At 38.4% G+C, this 13,434-nt stretch overlaps 1 long non-coding RNA gene across 1 annotated transcript; it reads right to left on the minus strand.

Annotated features, from left to right (window-relative positions):
• Window positions 1–2,652: 2,652 nt before the first annotated feature.
• On the minus strand, window positions 2,653–12,274 carry LOC122237719. The gene is made up of 4 exons (XR_006216329.1): window positions 11,846–12,274; window positions 9,742–9,951; window positions 4,717–4,880; window positions 2,653–2,908 (listed from the first exon to the last, which is right to left on the minus strand). It is a non-coding gene; the product is annotated as an uncharacterized LOC122237719 (long non-coding RNA).
• Window positions 12,275–13,434: the final 1,160 nt, after the last annotated feature.

A 13,434-nucleotide genomic window follows, 5' to 3' on the forward strand; every position in this document is an offset into this window, starting at 1 on the left:
GTTGCTGAGAGTGAATGGAAGAGGATGAGGCTGAATGCTTAGTTGGGACCTTGGAAGAAAAGATACAGACCATTGGAATTTGGGTAATTTGAGGGGAGTTTATAGAGCTGTGAGCAAGGCTTAGGAAGAAGAACAAGGGATGGGGCATTACCCCAGGGCTGGAAGTAGGTGGGACTACGACCATCCGTAGGCCTGAAGAAGCAAAAGGAGGGACACTTACTGGGACCAGAGATAGCTGTTTGGAGAGGACCATCTGACTGGAACTATGGCCTTTCAGTAAAGGGATATAGCCCACCTGCAGGGAACTGGTAAGGAGGTAGCTCGGGAGTAAATAATCTGACCCACTCTCCTCCCACCCTCGAGATTTTAGCTAAAAGCATTCGTGGAACTCAACTAGAAGCCATAGGGCAAGGGATCCAGGTTGTTGCAACCTCATGGTCAGCTTCCTGGGCACAGAGCAGGGTAGGTAAGGTGTAGAATGGGTCCAACACAACTGCTTAAGAAGAGTGGGAAAGGTTCAGCAATGACAAGTGAGAAAAAGGATGAGGAGCCAAACCATGAAAAAGAATTGCTGGGCTTCTCTGGAAGATCCAGCTGATCTAGGCCATACGTTAAAATAAAGCTATTCTCTTTATCTGATTACAAGGATCATACATGGTCATGGTAGAATATTTCAGAAGTATTCAAATCAAAGAAGAAAATTAAAATTACCCCAAATTCCATTCTCCAATGGTAATCAAATCTAATATTTTGAATATACTTTCATTATTTTCTCTGTGCACAAATAAACTTTTCAAAAAACAAAATGAGATTACATTATACACACTTGAATCATCTAAAGTTCTTTGGATATAAGCAACAGAAACCAAATCAGATTAATTTAAGATTAATTACTTAGCTAATTCGATATTTATTGCCTGCCTAGAATGTATAAGGAATTTAATAGTATTACAAAACAGATTAAGTTTATAATTTCATGGAATTCACATTCCAGTAGAGAGAGACATATTATATATATATACATATATATATATATATATACATATATATATATATATATATATGTATATATATATATATAAAATATTTTGGGGGGAGTCATAAATGCTGTAAAAAAATAAAACTGGTGGGGCACCTCTGTGGTTCAGTCAGTTAAGTGTCTGATTCTTAATTTTGGCTCAGGTCATGATCTCATGGTTCATGGGTTTGAGCCCCATATAGGGCTCTGCATTAACAGCGAGGAGCCTGCTTGGGATTCGCTTTCTCCCTATTTCTCTGCCTCTCCCTCAATTGCACTCTCTCTGTCTCTCTCTCAAAATAAACATTTTTAAAAAACTGAGTGAGGGATGGAGGTGGGAGGCTAATGCAATCGTCAATGTGAAAAATCGTGGCTTGGACTAGGAAGGTAATGAAAGAGGTAGTGAGAGTTGGATTCTGGATGTATTTCAAGGTAGAGCTGACAGATTTGCTGGTGAGAGTGCATAGATGTTCTCTGCCCCTTCAGATCCACACTCCATTCTCTCCCATAGGCTGGAAGTCTGACCTCCACAGACCACACACCTGGATTCTCCTGTCCTTCTTTGGTTGGGTTCAGACAACTGGAGATTGGAGGGCAGGAGGAGAACAAGACCAGGACGGTTATTCTCCTGGATCCTTCCCTGCCACCCTTCAGTCTGGCGAAAACTACCCTTCTCTCCTGTTAGGCAGCAATCTCCCATAGCTATAGCTCTTGCTGGCTCTGGCAAACCCTCCCCACTCCATGCTCCTTCCTGCCTACAGGGAGTGAAGTCTTCCTGCTACCTCTTGGGCACTTCACCATTTCTTACTAGTTTCCCTTAACCAGACCACATATTTCTAAACAATCTTTTGAATTTTCCTCAGATACCCTTTTAGTGTGCTATTTGTATCCTGCAGGGACCCTGAGGTCACAGCAGGTGAAAAAGGAGTCCAAGATGACTCGGAAGTTTCTGGTCTGACCATCTGGAAGAATGGAGTTGCTATTTACTGAACTGGGGGGAAAATTAGTAGTGTAAAATGAATTCATTAGAAGGATATGGGGTAGCCCACAGAAGAGAATAAAAAGAAATGTAAAAGAGTGGATTGAGGCTCCCAGTTGGTGGAGAGCTCGGATTCAGAAGTTGGCAATCATTAGACTAGGGTTCCTAAAGGAAAAATGGGCTCACAGTATTCCACTTAAACAGAAGGCACCAGAGATCAGCTCTTACTGCCTGAAGGAGGAAATAAAACAAAACAAAACTTGCTGACTACATTTAGCTACAGCATTTAACAAGCTTGGGGCCTAGAGGAAACCAAATACTGCAAAGCATCCTTCAATGCACAAGACAACTCTTTCAACAAAGAATTCCTCAGCTCAACGCCTCAATATTGCCAAGATTGAGAAACCTTGCTCCAAATGGAGGCTATCACTTGCTCCAGTTTCTAGGTCTGAGGACAACAAATCAGATTACGGTATTCTAGATCCATGACCTCAAAATTCTCTTGGTAACCAACTTTAAAAGTGGTAGTGGTAAATATATGGGTACTGCCCAAAAGAGGCTGTGCAGGAATAGGCACCACATCTGGAGATCTTAGTTTAAGAGTTGAGACTTTATCTTTACAACACTATAGTAAACTGCAAGGGCCCAAATGAATACAACCCCACTCACTATAGTGTTTAAAATAGTGTTTTAAATAGCGCATTGTGTATGCGCTCACAGTTGCAACTAAAATTAATAAAGTTGCACATCATGTAACAACTTTAAAACTCCTGCAGGAACCTCTCCAGGAAGCAGAGAGCTATGGTGTTGTCCAATGACAGTTTCTGAAGCAGGCTCACACACAGGTTGCATTCATCAGGCACAACATGTTTTCTGTGTCCCAAGGATCCTCTTGAGACATTCTGATTTACCTGGAATAGGTAGACAAACTCATTAGAGAATGCAGCATACACTTCAGACATACTTTTGTCCTTAGCACAATGGTAGAACTGAGAATTTGAGACTGGCCCGGGGCCAGGGAGGAGGCACTGAGAGCAGATGAAGAAGAGGAACTTTGCAAATGAGCCACAGAGCCTCAGTGCTTGGACGACTCACTTGTTTCCTAACATTCTGGCAGAGACATTTTTCATAAAGTAAGAATGATTTTTTTTTTCTATTTGGAGCTAGAAAGTTTTGCGTCTAAAATAAACATGATTCATGTCCCAAGAAAGCTCCGTTCTAGAGAACTCTGTATCCTTGGCTGACTTATGACTCCCAAACCCTCAGGATCTGATTTCTGATTCCCAACTCTGAGGTACTACCTCTCTGCCCTTTATTTTCAAGGTCCAGGAGGACCTCGAACCTTAAAAGAAAAGGGTAGAAATTGTGCAGCTATGTTCCAGGAGTTTGAGTTTCAATTATCAGAAAAGTGAGATCATTCTATGGTTTTCCCCTCCTCATTTTGCTACCTCTGGAAGTCCCCTAAGTTTAGTTAACAGTATTTCCCTGAAGCTATAAAGGCAGGCTTTTTCTTTTTTTTCCTTAGCTCAGGAATGTTTTCATTATAAATATGAGATGCACAGAGATTTTGCTTGAGTACTAACAGTTTAGGCTGTCAAGTTAGTTCAGTAACATAATTCAGTCAACTCTATTAACTGATTTTTTTTTTCTGTCACAAATAAATGTGTAAGTCCTCTTTTCAGACATGTGTGGTTTGAACTTTATGCATATTAATAATCAGTGTGAATTAATTAGCAATTATTCATTCAAAATATCCTTAACTCGTAAGGTTAACCAGAGTATATTTATACTATTATTAAATCTTTGTGTGTGTGTGTGTGTGTGTATGCTTTATACATGTGACATAAACACTTCGCATTTTAAAACATATTCTATATTTCTTTCACAATCATTATAGTACTTGGAGTAATTTTAAAAAATTAATTTCATTAAAATTTTTTTTAATTAATTTATTTTTGAGAGAGAGAGACAGAGAGAGCAAGCTGGGAGGGGACAGAGAGAGAGAGAGAGAGAGAGAATCACAAGCAGGCTCTGCACTGTCAGTATGGAGCCCAATGTGGGGCTCGAACTCATAAACTGTGAGAACATGACCTGAGCCGAAACCAAGAGTTGAACGCTTAACAGACTGAGCCACCTAGGTGCCCCTCATTTTTTAAAGTTACATTTGGTATTCATGTGTTTATTTCTTATTTTATGATATGGAAAAATGACATCTGTGGGGCATTTTTATTCCCCAAATACAGCAAATATTCTGTGAAACATTATGATATTCATTGTTATCTTTTGAAGCTTCTGATTTTCCTTCTCTTCATTGACTTATTCTTTCTGGTTATAAAACAGCTAAATTAAAATACAAGTTTATGACAAATCCCTCTTAAATTCCATATACAAAATTAGTATTCTTTCAGGCACTGATAATAATGGAAATCCCTATGGGGCTCCTGGGTGGCTCGGTTGGTTGAGCATCTGACTTTAGCTCGAGTCATGATCTCCTAGTTCGTGAGTTCAAGCCCCACATAGGATTCACCGCTGTCAGCTCAGACCCTGCTTCAGATCTTCTGTCTCCCTCTCTCTGCCTGCCCCACTTGTGCTCTCTCAAAAATAAATAAACATTTAAATAATAATAATAATTGGAATCTCTAGTAAATGTATCATTAAAATCTTATTAATTCACTACAGAGTTCACTTAGCTTATCTCAAAATGCAATCTTCAGCCTACCTGAGGGTGCAGCAGTTAAAATGCAGATTCAGGACTTCATCTCAGAAGTTCAGATTCAGTAGTCCAGACCTGACCCAGGAATCTGGTTTTTCTCTCAAAGTAGCCAACAAGTAGCACTCTTACAAACATCTTTTACACATGTGTGCTTACTCAGCTTGACTGAGCTATAATTGACAAACAAAATTGTAATATATTTAAAGTATATAAAGTGATTTGATATGTGTATACATTGTGAAAGGATTCCCACATTTGACTTTATTAACACATCCATCACCTCATATATTTACCTTCTTCCCCCACCCCCCCACCCCCCCTTTGGTGAGAACACTTCTACTCTCGGCAAGTTTCAATTGTACAATACAATTTAACAGCTATAGTGACCAGGTTATACTTTAGATCCTCAGACCTTATTCATCTTATAACTGAAGGCTTGTGTTCTTTACTGACCTCTGTCCACGCCCCCTACCCTCCTGGCAACCACCATCCTGCTCTCTGTTTATATGGGTTTGATTTTTTTCCTTTAGTTCCACACATAAGTGATACCGTGCAGTATTTGTCTTTATCTGACTTATTTCACTCAGCACAATGCCCTCCCGGCCCACCAATGTTATTACAAATGGCAAGATTTGCTTTTTTTTTTTAAAGACTAAATAATATTCCATTGTAGATTTAGAGATATAGATATAGATATATAGACATAGACATAGATATACAGATATCTCTTATCACCTGCTGATGGAAACTTAGGTTTATCCATACTTCAGCTATTGTGAATAATGTTGCTATGAGCATGGGAGTGCATATATCTCTTCAAGACAATGATTACATTTCCTTTGAATATACATACCCAAAAGTGGGATTACTGGGCCACATGTTAGTTATATTTTTAATTTTTTGAGGGAAGCTCCATATTGCTTTCCACAGTGGCTGCATCAGTTTACATCCTACCAACAGTGCTCAAGGATTCCCTTTTCCTCCATATCTCACTAGCAATGAGGGAAATGGGGAGAGGTCAGTAAAGACAAGTCTTTTTGGTAATAGAGATCCTAACAGGTGTGAAGTGATATCTCATTGTGGTTTTGATTTGTATTTCCCGGATGATTAATGATATTGAGTATCTTTTCAGATGTTGGCCATTTGTTATGTCTTCTTTGGGTCTTTTGCCCATTTTTTATGTGGGTTTGTTTTTTGTTTTTGTTTCTTTGTTTTTGTTTTGTTGTTGTTGTTGTTCTTTTGTTTCCATTTTTGTTTTGCTATGTAACTGAGTTCCTTGTATATTTTGGATATTACCCCCTTATTGGATGTGTGTTTTGTAAATATTTTCTCCTATTCTGTGGGCTGCCTTTTCATTTGGTTGATTGTTTCCTTTGCTGTGCAGATTTTTAGTTTGATGTGGTCCCTCCTGTTAAGTTTTGCTTTTGTTTCCTTTGATTTTGGTGTCAAATCCAAAAAATCATTGCCAAGACCAATGCCAAGGACATTTATCAATGCTACTCACAGATCATGTAATTCAAAGGAAATGATGGAAATCATGAAAGATTTCAAAAGGAGATAAAGAAATCTATTATTTCTTCCTATCTATTATTATTTATCCAAACTAAAGAAGAAATCCTGGTGATAAAATGCATCACATTTTCATAAACTGATGCCACCTGAGAGGAGACTGAAGCTGCAATTCTAGAGCATAAAGTGGATGAAGGCAAGAGAAGAAAGTTATGGGAATAGATGACCTATAGTGCCTTTTGGGGGATCACCCCTGGTACCAGTTATGGTATTTGGTCAGATGGTATTTTGTAACTAACCAGAGGTTTAACACTATTCTAGGACCAACTCTGATCAGCCCAATTTGAACTGGGATTAAAAACATAAAAAAAAATATTATGTCTGTATTAGATATATCAGTCGTCTTTCCATTCACAGCCTATTCTAAGAGAATCTGCCTTCTAGCCTTTGGCCATGACTATTCTAAAAGACTCTGCCTTTGGTCATGCTTGTCTCAGGTGACTCTGCTTTCCTGGCTACAACTGATTGAACCAGGGGTAGACATCTGATTCAGCCTGAGCCAATTAGATGTTCTCATGTCAGAAGTTGAATGAGAACACAGAGATTGAGACTAGTCAAATTGTGCAGAGGAGCTCTTAGCCATGAAGGATTGGGGCAAATATGATACCATGGCAAATCAAAGTCTCAGAGGAGAATTACAGGGGAGTGAACTTCCAAAGCTTTGGAAAGATCAGAAATGGGGATGTAGAGGAGATGGAACAAGTGGGCATACCCAGAGGAACAGAGATGAGAAAAAGTAGTTTTTGGACGGCCAGCTACTTCCTGTGAAATAGGACTCTACCTTCTGAAATTAGATTCCCTGATATTCCCTGCATCCCTTCAAAAAATAACCTTCCCACACATGGTGAGAGAGTTAAGTCGAGGGGGTTTCTGCTGCCATTGGCAGAGATCCCTAAGCAAGACTATCTGAGCTTATCAGCCACAGTTTTCAGAGTTAACTAGGAAGGAAGCACACATCCTGTGAATGTGCTCAAGACTGCAGGGCTTCCTGTGGGATGCACGTCGAGTGTTGAAGCTCAGCCTGATGGGCTGGCCCTTTGTGACAGTGCAGTGACGGTGCAAAGGTGACACTTTTTGCAGCGACGGTCAGCATTAAGGGATACTGCTGCACAGTGGGCTGAGATTTTTCTTTACTGTTTTCTTACTACCTCCACTCCTTTGCTCCAAAGACTAGTAAGAACCTCAAGGGAACTAGGATGAAAGTGATGTATCTGCCAGAGCACCAACTGCTAGGTTGTTTTCCGAAAAAATGTTTTTAAGAGATACAGATCATATTAATATGTGGCAGAGTTTGCTAATTGTCCTCTCAACATCCTTTGTCTTCCATACTAATGACAGTTTAAGCTACATCTAAATATAGCTAAAGACAGCATAGTAAATGGAATGTAAGCAGAATGACATATGCAACTTCTGGGTCAGGTGTTTTCTTCACTCTTTTTCCTTCAAAGTGAGCTTGGAATCAGGATGTGCTGGTGAGCTCTTTTCGGGGCACAAAAATGAAGCCAAATCTCTAAGGCTGGAAAACCAACAAGACGGACAGAGTTGATTCTCTATATTATAGAGCCACCACTTTGGTATCTTTATTTTTGAGTCTTTTGTTTCAACAACCTAGGCAGTATCCTAAATAAGGCCATCATTGTGCAGACCTTTCAGATGATTCTCTCCCCATTTACTGGAACCTGACATAAATCTAAGGGAAGAGCACAGAACATGTTTGAAGAGATGGTAGGTATGCACAGTAAATCCGTATCAGGGGCAAGAAACAGAGCCCCGGGAGGTGAAATAGATCCACTGAGATTTTAACAGGATCTTAGAATAAAGAGAATATTTAAGAATACTTAGGGATGTGCTAGCTAGAGGGGTGGGCAGGTGGGCAAAATGAGTGACGGGCATTAAGGAGGGCTCTTGTTGGGATGAGCACTGGGTGTTATATGTAAGTGATGAACCACTGGTTCTACTCCTGAAACCAATACTACACTGCGAACTAACTTGAAATTAAATAAACTAAAAAAAAGAAAAAAAGAATATTTAGGAAAGCAGAAACTCTAAGTATTTTCTAAGAATACATAGGAAAGTTACACAAAATATTTGCATAGCTATTCTCAGTTTTCCCTTAAAGTTATGATCACTGCATATTTCCCAATAAGTATACTTGTGTTTGTAACATTATCTCCTGCTTTTGTGGTCAGCTTGTGCTCAGCTTAATGTTTCAACTCAGCCCAAGGCCTTACACACAGTTGATACTCAATAAATATTTGGGTATTTACAGAGTCAGATGGAGTCCCATATGACTGCAGCTCTTACTAGTAAATGTAGCTTGCAAAATCAACTGACATTAGCCTCAGTCTGTACCACACGATGTACCAGGATATGTTTAAATATGCCTTCAAGAATTTATTGCATTCATCTTAAAGAATTTGGAAGTTACTTAAAATGTATCTTTTACAATACCTACTCTTGAAAGAAGGAGAAATGGGGGGGGGGGCTCTAATGAAAAGGTATAATCTCATCAATTTACTGGCAAATACAACATGGAGTGATGTTGCTCTGGCCAGGATATTTCATCCCAGGAAATAAATCTTTCTAGCAGCTTCTCTGGGGGTCCTACTCAGAAAAGAGGCTTGATCCAAAAAAAGCTATTGAATGATAGTGGATAACAGTTTAAAAAAACCCAGTTAACTCCAAAGAATGGAGATGGTCAATCTAAATACAAAAAGTTTCTAGTAAGAAAAGTAAAACTTACAAAACTGAATAACAAAGATTGATTTCATATATAATCTTCAGCTACAACAGTTTTTCCTTATCTCTTTCTTATCTAACCATAATATTAAATGAAAAGTCATATTATTGTTCATAGTAATAATTCTATTAGTAAGTAATTATAAGTCTATTATAAAAAGAATTTTATGTTTCTACTCCTTTGTTAACAGAAAGTGAATTTTTCTCTTAAAAAGTGAGAGTTATGTTTAACACGGGGGCTTTACTTACTTACGCACTTTATAGAAAGTAGGGCCACCAAAGGCTCTAATGGATCTTGAGAAAGAGAGACGGAGAGAGGGTCAGAGAGAGAGAGAACACTTTGGAACTCACAGTAGTCTCTATAGGAAAGGATCAGGTGAGAGAGAGGCTGCCCCCTAATTTCTTTGGGGGTTACCTAACGTGGGCAGGGAACTCACTCTGCAGAGTTGCAAGTTAAAGTGTCCAGACACAGACACTTCAGGAGTTAAGTAGTGTCACATTAAATGTTACCTGATCCAGTGCCACATAAGTCGACAACAGAGCATTAAGAGCTAAAAGCTGTAAGAAATGTGTCAACATAAAATTTGACACTGTGAGCTCTATAAAAATGGAAAGCAAGTCCACACCGTTTAGAAATTCATTGAAAGGATTATAACACCAGCAAAGAGAGAATCCCTCAGTTCACTTCACTCTTTCTTTACTTAGAACAGCATAGATACTGACTTGCAAGGGACCTAATCCAACAACAGCAATGAGGACAGCGATGGTTGGCTAAGCATAAAATGTGAGGCAGTGACCCCCACAGGTCATGCCAAGGTCAGTACACATCTGAAGAGAGCCAGCAGCGCAGCTGTGCAAAGGCAACCAGGCAGAGAACAGAGATGAAATTCTTTCAACGTCTATCAAACAGATCAAAGTTTACTCTTCTCGAACCTGCCAAGGGAAAGTAGAAAGTTTGAGTGCCAGGAGGATTGGGGCACCAGCATTGACAGGGGTTGCTCAGAGCCAGCAATTCCTGTTGTCATGGCATCTACCCCTTGGGTTATACCCCTTCAAGCTGCTGTAGGACATGAGGCTACGTACTGATTGCAGCAAGCTTTAATGAAATTTTTTAATTTCATTTTTTAATTTTATTTTATTTCATTTTAATTTTTTAATGTAAGATGGTTCACTCTTAATCCAAAAAAAGCCCCCCACTCAAAAAAACCTGTTGAAAATCTTTTCTCATGCTGGCTTTTACTGTAATTCAACTCCTGGAATTAGAAATAATTTTAGTATTATGATAAAGGATCCTGGTTTTGTTAGCATAGAAATTACATTTTGTCTCGGTTCCTTAGTTTAATGTATATCAAACTTATAAAAGTCAACAGCTACCACTTGACATTAAAAGTTTTATAAATTCATTTTGAATTCAGTGAATAGTGAGAACTTAGTGAATAACTACTTGGCTTTTGAATAGTTTTAGAAACTAAAGCACTAAAATATGTTAAAAGCAAAGGCAAATAGCAAGATACTATGTATAAATATAAAAGCAACATTATCAGTAACATAGATAGCCTTGTTTTTTCACATAGACAAGATCCAGTTTCTGTGGCCTTAACTATAACTTTCTACAGTAAAGAATATGGTGCATATATTATAATGCATGTGGGAGTAGTTGTCAAAAGAAGTCTGTTCTATTCAACAATTCTCTGGGTGGAAAAAAAACCTGACTTGGCATTCAAATCAGTCTTTTAATATTCATTACCTATTTATATGTATGTTATAAATTTCTTATAGTGGTCAGGAAGCCAAGTTTCAATGGACCTATAAAAATTGATCAGTGGCTCTCTCTGAGAGGCATGATGGAGAATATCTGATATCCTAGGAGGAATGGAAGGTCCCATGGAATACTGCAGTCTCTTTAGCACAATAGTTGTTTCCTCTCAATATTATTTCTGCATTATTTTTCCTCCTTACCAACCTCATCCCCAAGCATTCAGAAGACAATATGGACTCAGGAATAGAAATTATTTTACAGAATAGTGAGTTTGGGGTATTTTTCTTTTTGCTTTAAAATGCAAGTGGTTATAAATATAGATAAGATTTAAGTCAAAATTAGCTGATCATTTTCTACACAGGTTGATCCAAAGTATATTTTGTTTCGTTAGATTTTGGGGTCTTCATTTCTGCCATCACAGACTTCAAATGAGTAATAATATAAGGAATAGTTTTCTGAAATATGCAAAGGAACACAATTAAAAGGAGGAGTATATTTCTTTAGAATGGATTAGTTAAGAGGATTTATGGAATACCTCCAGTGGCAATCTTTCTAGGTAAAACAGGAAAACTATTTTTCCAAGATGGTTTAGATTTAATTTTACTAAAGACAGAAAGATAAAGAAACGATCAAAATCTCCTTTATTCATTGACCTAGTATTTGTGTTGATATATTTGAAAATAAAAGAAACTGATTTTGATAAAACCTTTGTTTCCTCATACTGTTAATGAAGCCCTTTTCCTAACGCACTAAATATGGAAATCACACTTGGTTGAGCTTGTAGGATGATCAGTAGCAACGAGGAGATGGTGGGGGAAAGAAAAGAACACAGAGCAGCACTGATGCATTAAATATTTCTTTTTTAGGAAGCTAGCATCTCTTTCAAACGATGTTGATGTCTTCTTCACTCACCCAAAAAATCTGCTCATTTAATAGAATTCACCAACCCATCTAGTGGTGTTATCCACCCATGGGTGCTCTGAAACTCACAAATTATATAATGATGTGTTTAAGAGGGAAAGTGAAAATTGGCCTATATCCATAGAACTAACTCCCAAACTCTCTTACCTTCTTTTATGCTTTACCACCAGGTCTCTGCCCCCATTTATTTTGCAAGTCCAGCTCTGTTTCCCTTCTAGTTTGTTGCATCTTTGGCTCTGCTGGTTGTCCAGACTTTGCTTCCTGTTCTCTCCGGCTATGGCAGGATGTAACCACAGACTTGTAATTCAGATCACTTTCCAGTGGCCTCACAAGACTCTCCTGCCCACGCTATATGTGTCTTGTTCTCAACGAAGGCCCAGAATGGAGTGGGCCAAAAGAATAGGCTGGAACCATTATGACTTCAAGTTCTGAAGCTCCGAGATAAACATAAAGAATTTCCTGCTCGATGTTAGCTACAAAGAAAAATATCTCCAGCAGCAAGGATGAAACAGCTTTTCTTTTATGCACCCTCTGCAAAGAAAAGATGCTTGAACAATATTTATACTTTTAGAACGACCAAGTCCAGCTGGTATACAAACTGGGTCCTTTAGTTCCCACCTACATTTTTGTCTTTCTTCCTAGTTTTGCATTTCAGTCTGGTAGGAGGCATGGCTTAAAAGGAATCCTTGAAAAAAGGCACGAAAACAAAAGAAAAAGTTAAGAGAAAAAAGTCCAAGTGAGGAGAATAGAGAAAAATAGTTTTGAAATGAGTAAACATTTTGAAATATGGGAAAGGCTAATTACTAAAACTATGTGGATTGGAAAGGAAATCATTGAAAGGAAAAAGTGTAATGTCAATAAAACCAAATTTTTCACTTGTCAAAATAGTACTGAAGATGAAGCATGACAAATATTCCAATATACCTTCCCTAACAGAATTACAATATTCTATGGGAATGCCCCACCAATATCAGATGTTCAAAGTCATGTCTGGTTAGACATCAGAAAGCCATGAGAGAGCCACTGGTTAATTTTTGTAAATTCAGCAATCTGCTGAGTATGGTATTTGGGGCCCTTTGCAATCTGAACCCCAAATTGTCTGTACTGTACAGGGTAATATGATGTTAATTTTGTCTGTCATCTTGGCTAGGCTGTAGTCCCCAGATATTTGGTCAACAATTATCTTGGATGTTTCTGTGAAGGTGTTTTTTTGGATGAGATTTAACATTTAAATTGGACTTCGAATAAAGCAGATTACCCTCCATAACATGGGTGGGCATCATCTAATCAGTTGAAGGCCTTACTAGAACAAAGACTGACCTTTTCTGAACAAGAAGGAATTCTGCCAGCAGACTGCATTTGGACTTGAACTGCAACTCTTTCCTGGGTCTCTAGACCACCGGCCTACTCTGCAGATTTTGGACTTACCAAACCTCCATGATCATGGTTGCTAATTCCTTGGAATAAATTCCCCTTTCTCTCTCTCCATATAGAGATAAATGTAGATATAGATGGAGTTGCATCCTTTTGGTTCTGTTTCTCTGAAGAAACTTGCCTAACACAGGAAGTGATAAGATCTGGATTCTAGAACTGAAAATAGGGTTCAGAATCTGGCTCTGCCACTTACCGTTTAACACATGATGGGAAAGTTACTTTACCTTTCTAAGCCTGTTTCCTCATCTTTAAAATGGGAATTACAATAACTCCCTTAATTCTGTATTCTTTTCTTTCTGTTC

Source organism: Panthera tigris, chromosome B1 (genome assembly GCF_018350195.1).
Source record: "Panthera tigris isolate Pti1 chromosome B1, P.tigris_Pti1_mat1.1, whole genome shotgun sequence".
Taxonomy (NCBI): Eukaryota; Metazoa; Chordata; class Mammalia; order Carnivora; family Felidae; genus Panthera; species Panthera tigris.